Here is a 9,255-nt window from a genome sequence, read left to right as displayed (position 1 = left end):
GGGGGGGGGGGGGGAGCCCCCAGCTGCTGCGCCGCGGGGAGGGGGCGGGCGCAGAGGGAGCCCCGGGGGCCTGGGGTGATCGCACCGCGGCGGGAGGCAGGGGGGGGAAGCCTGCGCTTGGGCTGCGGGGCGGGGGTGGGGTGGCTGGGACCCCCTCCCCGCCAGGGGGAGCGGGCGGCGCGGCGCTGGACACCCCGGCTGTGCCCAGATGCCCTCCGAGGCGGAGGGTGGAAGTTGGCTTTTGTCTGACCCGGTCAGACAGAGCCGTTTTGTGGGCGAAAAGGCTTAACGCTCGGTGCACACGCAGAAAAAACTCGGCGCTGGCCCTCTGACAATCCCATTGTCTGGGGCCTGAGCCCGCGGTTGGGTCTGAAAGCGCCAAGTTCATGACATTTCAAAGAGAAATGATACTGGGGGGGAGGGGGGGTGGGTAGGGAAGGGTGTGCAGGAGAAACAGAATCCTAAACCGCCGGGGGCTCCTCAGCAACGCTCAGACCAGGCCCCTTTCTCAGGACAGATCCGGACGGGGGAGCCAGGCTGATGTCAGAGTCCCCAGAAGCCGCTGTTTGCAGGGCCAAGGTGCAGGAAGGAGCCCAAATAAGCAGTGTGGAAGCTTCCAGAGCCATTAGCGGAGTGCGGCAGCCATTAGCACAAAGCTCCCATTGTCTGCTCGGCCCTGCCTGATAAGAATTTGCCAAAAGGACTGTAGGGGACAAATTGAGTTTATTTTTTAAAAGATAGGCTGCCATTGTTTTCTTTCATTTTTATTACTGTTATTACCATAGCCTTAAAGAAAAAACAACCACGATGCTCTGAGCCAGGGAGGTTCCGTTTTTAGTGTTTAATTTGTTTAACGTGCCCCTGCAAAAGCAAATAATTCGGGACAGAAAGCCGAGGAGTCAGGAAATTGAATGTGTTTTGTCTCCAGCCAAGTTTCCCTTGAGTGATTTCGTTTGCTTTCTGCACTCGGACATCCAACCTGCTGGGCCAGGCGGGCAGCCCGCCATCTCCCCCTCCCCACCTTAGGTGGCCTGGGTGTTGGGGGGGGGAGGGCTCTGCACCCCTTGACCCACCGGCCAGGTAAACCATCCTCCCGGAGAACGAAACATGGCCTTGCAGAATCCTTCTCCTGCGAGGAGAAAATAGGATTAGGCCAAAGTATCAGCAAGGTAAGTCGGATTATCAGCAATGTTCAGTACAGTCTGGCATTCTTGCGTGATTTTTAATTGTGCGAGGGTATACGTTTCCCTTCCCTGGTTTTATTTAAAGAGGATGTTTGTTTGTGCCCAAGAGGTAAATGATGAGCGATAAGGCTCTGTGTGGAATTGGAAACGTATAACCTTGCAAAATGACATTTCGCCCTGGAAAGTGACACGCACGGGCAGATAAAGGCAGCGTGTCTACGCCCGTTCTTTGTTAACGCCTCTTGCCCCCTGGCGTCCCTTTGATGGAAGGACACCCCACGCGCTGCAGACGGGCTCCTTCCCCACAGGCAGCGACAGCAATCGATTCATTTTTTAAATACCCAGACAGATTCGGTGTTTAAAAGCAGAGAAACGCAGACACGGCAGAACTCCATGGCAAAGCCTGTTGTTTCTACTATTGAGAAAAATACGTAGATCTTTATTGCATTTCGCCACATGCAGATTTAGTCTCGATTTGTTAATCGGGCTCCTGTGTGTCATACATTAACACGATTTCTTTGGGGCAAAGCAAGAGAACGTTTCTAATTGTTTCAGTGTGCACAGCGCTGAGCCATGAACTTTGGGGGCCCCGGGGTGCGTTTCCCGAGGTAGCCACGGTCAGTTCATGAACCACTGGGAAGTCATTGAATCTGACTTGTCTGTGGCATTTCTGAGAGCGCTTTTCAGGATGAGCTGCAGACAGAAAGCCAGAGGGGACAGAATTAATCCAAAAGGCTTCTGAGGTTCTGGCTGAGAGTAAAATGTGCATCCGTAGAAGCTGGGGGGGGGGGGGCAAAGGAAAAGAAAAGTTCTGCTTGATCAAAGTTTCCCCCTTGAGGGGAGGGCGGGGAGAGAGGCCGGCCAGGGGGTTCTTTCGACTTCCCTACGCGGTAAGCCGGGGAGGGCACAGATCTGGAACGTCAGTTTCTATAGGGAGAGACAGGTGTCCCCAGAAGAACCGTGCAGGGCCAGCACGCTGGGTAGATGTCTGCCGATGTCTGCTCACAGAGGCAGATTGGCTGTGTCCTGTCCGGGGGAATGGAAAGAGAAGTTTGCTTCGTCTGAGCCCTGGCCTCGCCTACCTTGGGTAACTGCTATCTGAGCGCTTCCCCGCGGGCAGGCTGGCGAAGTCCTGGATAACGCGTTTTCATAGTTTTCTTGGGCGATGCGTTTAGGTGAATCCAAGAGGTCTGTGGTTCCCTTTTGATCAATCTGGTGGGAGTGCAGTCAGGGATTTGTTTATTTTTAAAATGTTTCCTGTTTCCCAGATGTAACGTAGCGTGTGTGTATATGTGTGTGTGTGTGTGTGTGTGTGTGTGTGTGTGTGCGCGCGTTAGCAGTAACGAAGCCCTTTTGCAAGGCCGCATCTCACGGATTCCATGTTTTAATGGCTTGCTTTGCGAATTCATGCACGGGTGCCCCTTTAAAAACTAATCAATAATCTCACTTATTGCTAAGGTTTCAGGACCCCAGGGCCCATTATTTTCTCATAGGTGGGGTAAGACCCACGACCTCGTTGGTCTGAACTCTGGTCTGGCTCCTCTAGTGAACACATTGAACACATGAGACAGTTGACGGTCCTAAAGGCCCAAAGAATCTGACCCTTTTTGCCTCTTCTCCCCATCTTTATCACATTTGGGGGTTTTCCTTTACTCAGGTCTGTATCTCTTAGTGAGGTTTTCATTCTCCCAGATGTCTGCCATCATTACCTGACTCCCCCCCACCATCCCCCCCCGTAGGTGCTGCACGATGGGAGGACGTGGGGACACCCCTCCCCTGCCCTTCTCTGGCTCATCCTGCTGAACCCCAAGCTTAAAGTGACACAGAGGCGTCCCCAGACCGGGCCAGGCTAAACAACTGTCAACATGGAGGACAGGGACGGGGGGGGGGGGGGGGGAGGGAGTTGCCTGGGACGTACACCCTCTGCTGATTTTCCCAAGCTTGTGCATAACCAGCAGGTGTATGTGTTAGAGGCAGACTGTCTTTATCCGGATTAATTATAACATTTCTTGTTTAGCCAGAAATTACAAGTAGGGGTGAACCCTCCTCTCAGGTGAAAGAGGAAAGAGCTCCAGCTCATAGGTGTGGGGGCGGCTCTCCTCTCCAGGGTATCCCTAGGAGGGGGCAGGGCGGCCTTTCCTTTTGTACCTGTAGGGGCCCTGGAGAAACCCAGAGGCCGGCCTCTTCCTTCAGGCCATTTAGTCTGCACCCCTGCCCCCTCCCCTGCCTCCCCATCTCCGAGCCCACAGACATGAGTGGGCTCTCACTGTATTTGTGCCTTTGTCGGCCTTGGGACTGGCAGCCTCCAGCTGGAAGGACGGCGGTCTGCACCGGTGAACGAACTGAGCTCAAATGATCTGGGGCCCAGGGGCGGGACATGAGCTGGGGTCGCACCGAGGGGGGGGGGGGGAGGGAGAGCTGCTCCCTGGTTCCAGGAGCGCAGATTACGGGGGCCGGGGCTCCACGGCCCAGGGAGCTCTGCCAAGGCCCACGCGGGGCTGCCCCAGCCCCAGCAGAGCCCTGGTCAGGCCGGAGCCCAAGCTCCCGGCTCCAGAGCTCTCATGTTTTTGTGCGTGTTGGGAGAGGGGTTTGGAGTGCACCGGCAGAGCACAGAGGAAATATTAGGATGTCTCTGGCCAGAACTCAGCGCTAGGACCACGGAGGCCAGCTAAGCTGCATTTTAGGGAGGCCTAGCCAGGTGTGTGCTGGGACCAGAAGGGACATCATGTTAGGGCTTCGGGGCGGCCCCCACATTAGAAACCTCCTTCCTTTGCTCACTTGGAGGGGCTCGGAGCACACAAGAGGCCGTCCAGTGAGCCGCGAGGTTCCAATTCTTGCTCCCCACTGGTGGCCTGTGTAGGGGAAATTAGATGAACCCACGCACAATCACAGAACACTCAGGGGGAGGGGGAGCGTGAGCCCCAAACAGAAAGGGAGCAATGGAGAGCGGAGAAGGGCAAGTTCATCCCCAACAGACCGTAAAGTCGGCGTGGAAGAGCACAAAGCGGGAACTGTTAATGTTTGTAAGTGTACGTATTTATTCAATATTTGTCTTCTCTAAATATAGCATCTAATCAAAGACTTCTTAAAACCCCTGAATTGGGCAGAGTCCAAAAGCTGTCTCTTGGCCAAGTTCGCACACATCAGCTCCCTCCCCGGGCATCCTCACACGTTTTATTTATCCTTCAGTTTATTCAAACTTATTTTTGAGCCACACGAAGGCCGTTTTATTTGGCTAGTAAAGATTGTGTTTAACTCATTGAGTATGCATTGTAAAAGTTTTGCAGTCAAATGCCAACCCGAATTCCAAATTGGGAAGTTAAATATTTGTTTTTAATTTTCTGGCTTAAAAATGTTAACTAACAGAAATGATTCTTTCTGCTCTGATGTGCTTGCATAAATGGGGTTGTTATTGGAATCTTCCCCTCAAACAACATTTGCTTCCTGTCCTGACACATCGTGTGCGAAAAGTCCACTCTTAGGAGCAATTTTAATATGTATAAATAAAAAGCAAGTGCTTGACCTTACAGTATTTTGGCTCAGAGGCTTAGAGGAGGCCGACGATGAGGACACAGCATTCATATGATTATTCGAGAAGCTCGATTATAGACAAGTTTAAGTAAAAGAACATATTCTGTGGGAATCTGTACAAGAGCTTGCTTTCCAAAAAATATTGGCACCAAAGGTCCCTTTGTCCTTTTAATAGGATATATGTTTGTCCTTTTAATAGGATAACTGAAGATTGAATAAATAACTTAAGATCTGGAATTTGGTAAAAAAAAAAAAAATGTCAGATTTAATTGGCCGAAGATTTTAGCTGTGTTGCCTTAGCTTGCGTTTACCTATTCGTACAGGTTACTTCCTTCAATTGAGCAAAGTGCTCTAGCCTTCCCTGGGCACAGGTACCCGATGGGGAGGACAAGGAGGTTTGGAAGTGGCCTCACAGGCAGCCGCACGTGGGGAACGGAGCTGGAGGAGGGAAGTGCGTTTCCAGGTAAATCAAAGTGCAAACAGTTTTAACCCCCCTGCTGCAAAGAGACCCGCAGACGACGGTGGAAACGAACCGTCTGACCATAAGCCAAGACGGGATGCATTGTGGACAGTCAGCACTGCCACAGTCCTCACATCTGAGTTTCTTTAAAAGCATGCTTTTCGGGGGAATAGATATGTCTGAAGCCTGGGGAGGTGAGAAACGCATTAGCAGCCAAGACAAGCAGGTGGTGGCTGCGTCTTAACTCGGAGCCATTCACCTCCACTCCGCTCTACCTCCTCACATCCAAAGGGAGCGGAGATGCCTTCTTGTCCCTGCCTTTGGGTCCCCGCCAGCCACCAGCCACAAGGGAGAGAGCAGCGGAAGCTCACTGGGTTTTCTGTGGGTCGCTCACCAAGGACCCTCTCTTCCCCTGACCTTGGCCTTGACGCCCATAAGTAAGCGCACACTGCACCTCCTACCGCGACTCGAACCCCTTCCATCTCCTTTCAGCCAAGCAGGGTTTGTGCAAAGTCTGCCTTTTATGACATCCACACGGCTCCCGCGAGAGACACGTGTCCGGGGGACGGCCATGTATACCCAGAGCGTCACAGGTTTCAGAGGGTCAGATACAACCATTCGATGTCCCCCCCTCCCCCGAGTGTGAACCCCATGACCTTTCTCCTCCTCCTCCTCCTCGCCGTGGGAACCCCAGGAAGGCAAGGGAAGAGAGGTGAAGTTCTCTGGTTGCTGCGGTGGGCAGGGATGGAGGGGTTTCCAGAAGGCAAATTTTTACTTCCCTTCACCAAACTCAGGGAATTCGTTCCACCCTGTAATCTGGAGCCAGCCCCATCTGACATCTCCCCGGGAGAAACTTTTGGGTGGCCTTCTGGGTGTCCTTCCCTCCTCTGAGCTCCAGGACCCCTTCGGGGAAGCCCTCAAGGCCACCCAGCTGAGGCAGGCTTTCCTCTCTGGGCATTGCCTCTCCTGGATCATTTTGAAATCTCCTCCCCTGGAAGGAGTGGGCTTTGCCTGCCCCAGCCCTCTCCTGTCCTGGCGGTCCCGCGGGAAGGGACAAGGAGACGGTCCCTTTTTCATTGTACTCAACGCTTCCTCTGAAAAACAGCGGGAGGAGAGACCGCGGTCCCGCCTGCTGGCTTGCCACCCTGTCGCCCTCCCCTTAGCCAGAAGAGCCCCTGTCCTTGCAAAAGCGACCTACAACCCCCTCCGCCCCCCGGAAGACACCCGGTTCTCCACCGCCAGGGTGGAGGAGGTCGCGGGGGGGGGGGGGGGTACCGGTGGGAGGGGGAGAGGAGAGACAGTTAGGACTTGTCGGGGGCCTGCCCTTTCCCACCTTCCCTAAGTGACCTTTAGGCCCGTGGCGGCGAGGAAGTGAACACTATTGATTGGGTTCCACGGCGCCGCGCTCCGCTGTGCAAAATGAACCATTAGTGGACGCTATTGACCCGGCGCGCCAGCGGCCTCTCCCCATTCACGTGTCCCCCGCGTAATGAATTCGTCCATTTGGAAACATTACAAGGAATATTGGAGATTGACTGCCAGAGGAAGTGACACTTGACCCTTGCATCCTGCGCCCCGGAGGGCACAGCCGCCGATTTCAAAATAGGAGTCCTGCAAGCAGCGCCGCCGCGCTCCCGGGCTTCTCCGGGGGCCCCTTCCCCGCCCGGGTCCGCTTCCCTCTCGGCGGCCTCGCCCCGCCCGCCCCGCGCGCCGCGTTCCCTGCTCGACACCTTCTCGCAGCCGCGTTTCAATCAAACGCACTGGGACGGCACCGAGCAGGCGCCAGGGACAAGGAACACGGCGCGGGCGACAACGCGCGAACAAGCCGAGCCGCGCGCTCCAGCGCCCCCACTGACGCGCGCTCCGCCCCGGGGACCCCCCCCCCCCCATCCGGGCCGCGCCGGGGGCCGGAAGGAGCTGGGGCCCCCGCACGGTGGCTGCCCCTGGGAGGGGGGAGGGGGGCGAAGGGACGGCGTTCCCCGGCCGCCCCGCTCCCCGCTCCCCGCTCCGCTCCCCGTGGGGCCCGGCGCCAAGAGCGGCCGGGGAGGCAGAGAGGAGGCGAGGAGGGCAGGAGGGCCCGGACGCCCGGCGGGGTGGGCGAGGCCGGGGCGGCTCGGGGGCCGCGGGGCGAGGCTCTGGGGCGGGGGGGGGTGGGGGGAGCTCGCGGCCACAACCGGGGCCCCCCCGATTTCGAGGTCGGGGCGGCGTGGCTGGGGCGCGCGGAGCCCGGGCCTCGGCTCGCTTGGCGCCGGCACCGACCCGCCGCGGCCGCCGCCGGGCCTGCGGGTGCGGCTGCGCCCTTTGTTCCGGCCGCCGGTGTCATTTCACGTAAAATGCCCGTTAGAACCACCGCGGCGGCGACACGACTTTCCCCTTGTTTGGCCGCCAACTAACAGGATTAGCCAACAAGAGCGAGATCTCAAGTTAACCATAAAAATTACAAATTGCAATTCGTTTAGCTGCCCGTTGACGACATTAAAACACATAAATAAATGAAGCTGCGCGGCGGGGCTCGGGCCCGGAGACCGGAGCGCCCGGCCGGGCCTTGGCGCCGGGATTCGCACTGCGCTCCCGGGCACCCGAGAGGCGCCGCGCCCCCTAGCAGCTCGCTCAGCGCACTCGGACGAGGACCGAGCCTGCCGGGCCCCGGCGCGTTTGGCGTCCGCGCTGTTCCTAGGGCTGCGCGGAGGGAGCAGTGGGGCGAGGAGGCGAGAGGGCTGGCCGGAAACCCAGCCTCTCGGGAGGGAAGCCGCGGAAAACCAGCAAAAGCGATCTGAAAAAATCCGGGGTCGGAGCGGTTTCTCGTTCGGTGCCTGGAGCCCAAGGAAGGAGACCGGGCGCGTTTGGGCTGCGGGCGGGAGCGGCCGCGGCCAAGTCATTCCCCCAGTCCCTTCCCACCCCGGGCCACTTTCAGGGAGCAGGCCTTCCTCTGGCCTTGCGGGTGCACGTGGACCCGCAGATGCCTGGGACCCTGGATTCTGTCTAAGCGGTAGACCCATTGGGAGACCTGATTTCGGGGGTCGCCCGCGGTCGAGGCGGGTCAGCAAAGAGGGAGGCGGCCCGGGCAGGGGCCTCTCTTCCCCGCCTTGGCCATATACCAGTCAGAGGGAACGCTGACCAATGCTTGCGTCCCGCCAGGCTGGTTTTTGTTTCGTTCTGGAGATTTCGTTCCGAAACCAGACGTCTTTGGCCAGGGACACATGCCTTTCTCCTCTCCGCCTTCTGAAACGGGGCCTCCCCAGGGAGGTGGCATTGCCCCCGCCCCGCGCAATCAGCAGGGGGCGCGCTGAGACGCCCCGTGGCGCCAGCCTCCAGCTCTGGGGGCAGCCGCGGGTGGGGAGCCCCGAGCTTCTCCCCACGGGAAGAAGGGACCCCCCCAGGTCTTGGGCTCTGCCGGCTGTTCCCCGACCTCAGGAGCACCTGCCCTCGAGCACTTCCCTGATTGGGGGAGGGCGCGCCAGGGCGGGCGGAGGCAGGGGCCGCCCGGAGGGAGCCACGGGCGGGACCCGGACGCCGGGTCCGGAGCCGGCGTCTTGCGCGGGACGGGCTCGGCTCCAGGGCTCCGTCCCAGGATCAGGAGGAGGGCGGATTCCGTCTGCTCGCTGCCAAGGCGCGCACCCTAGTCCTTTCAGACCGTCTTCGCCACTCCTGCCCGAAACTCTTGGCCCGGTCCAGAGAAATGTGGTTTCTCCCTTGAACATTCTCGAATAAATGCAGAACAAGGAGTCCGAGTCCACCAGTGCATAGGCCTCCACGATGAGGCTGGAGTAAGGTCAGACGTGGAAGGATGCGAGTGGAGGCAGGGGCTCGGGTCCGCTTAGGAGACCTTTCTTGGTGCCGGCGCCGCTGTCCCACCCGGTAGGATCTCTCTCCCCAACGGAACCTGCTCAAGGGGTGGGTGGGGCCCACAGAAAGGGCTCCTCCGGCTCAGAGAGGCCAGGATGCAGGGCCATAGACTTTTCCAGAAGCTCTTGGGAGCTGTGGGACCATGGGCATCACCTCAGACAAGGCTTTGGCGCTTTCGATGGCTCCCAGGATAGGGCGGGCCTGGCCTCCGGGCTGCGCCCCATACGGCGGCGG

This window comes from Herpailurus yagouaroundi, unplaced genomic scaffold, assembly GCF_014898765.1.
Source record: "Herpailurus yagouaroundi ecotype Mexico unplaced genomic scaffold, PumYag 483, whole genome shotgun sequence".
In the NCBI taxonomy this organism is placed as follows: Eukaryota; Metazoa; Chordata; class Mammalia; order Carnivora; family Felidae; genus Herpailurus; species Herpailurus yagouaroundi.
The sequence above is the reverse complement of the archived record's forward strand: the minus strand, read 5'-3'. Positions refer to the sequence as shown.